The sequence below is a fragment of the Belonocnema kinseyi genome, chromosome 9, assembly GCF_010883055.1.
Source record: "Belonocnema kinseyi isolate 2016_QV_RU_SX_M_011 chromosome 9, B_treatae_v1, whole genome shotgun sequence".
Classification (NCBI taxonomy): Eukaryota; Metazoa; Arthropoda; class Insecta; order Hymenoptera; family Cynipidae; genus Belonocnema; species Belonocnema kinseyi.
Window position 1 is genome coordinate 94,327 of NC_046665.1, and position 1,485 is coordinate 95,811.

A 1,485-nucleotide genomic window follows, 5' to 3' on the forward strand; every position below is an offset into this window, starting at 1 on the left:
AATTTCAAATTGGTAGATAATTTCAATTTTACATAGAACAGTATTAATATTATTATTCTATCAACTATTCCGCAATTTAAAGAAATGCAAGAAATTGACGATTTGAATGATTTGAATGTTTCACGCGATTAATTCTTCTATATGCAATATCAGAATACTAATTCCGTGAATAATACTATCACACCAGATATATCTTATACTTATATTTCATTAGATTATAATAGAATTAATATAATATGTAATTAACTATATATGATATTATAATTATAATAATATTATCTCAACATATATTAATATTAACATTAATATTAATTAGTTATAAATGATTGTGTTGGAGTATACACAATATAGAGTATACAATATAATATACAACAAAATATTAATCACGGTATTAATATTCTGATATTGCATATATATATATTTATATTTTTAATTTGCGCGAAGTATTCAAATCATGAAAATCGACAATTTCTTGAATTTCTTTGAAATGCAGATCAAAAAAGAAAAAGAAGACTTTTATAATATGATATGATATAATATAATTATAATATTAATGAGTGGGGAGAGCTGCCATCTTAGGATGTGCCATTTGATTATGCGCACGAGCATTTTTTCTGACAAACTGTGCAATGGCATACCCCGCAATGGCATGCCTAGTCCCTTGTTTCCTATGTCCATAATCGTCTTCTACTATATTTACACGGCCATAGGCCTGTGATAGTATTGGGCCACGTCTCGTTTCAATCTTGGGACCACTGTTTGCGGTTGCCAATGGGGGGGGGGGGGGGGGGGGGGGGGGGGGGCTGGAAGAACACGTGGCAGCGCAAACAGCACTGTGCATATGCGCGCAACCGGCCTTGGGTATCCATTCGTGGCAAACATTAACGAATTCTTGGACGTTCGTGGTTCCACCTCTCCATTCTAAAAATATAGGGTATTACCACTCCTTACTATTCCTTCGTGATCGTGATCAGACAAAGTATGGTCTCGCCCAGTACCAGGGCCGGCTTTGGGGGTGTACGAGCTGTGCGGTTGCACATGGCGCCGCCACTGGAGATCGCGGGTGCTATGAGACCTTCCTCGTCCTGCCGACCTGCCTTATCAGGTGTATGGAACTATGATAACTTTACATATGATTTTCCCACGAAGAAATAATAAGGAGACCTAACTCCGTCCCCCACTTGGCAATAGAAACATTACCGTAAGTGATACGCACATTACAGGAAGATCTTATATTTGAGTGCGCAGGTGCGCAGTTGTCCTCTTCCTATACATAGAAAAGTGTGCGAGTGAGAAAGTTTGTCAAACTGACGTAAGTTGAGAGGTTCTGTTTGTTTGTTTTGATGCAAGTGTCAGAAATGTGTTCTAAGCCATGAGGTGTCGAGTTTCGGGTTGTGGACGAAGTTACACGCCGAAGAAGGCAAATACACTTCGTTTTTTTAAAGCCTTCACTGTAAGTACAATAAACGTCTAATATATTTTATT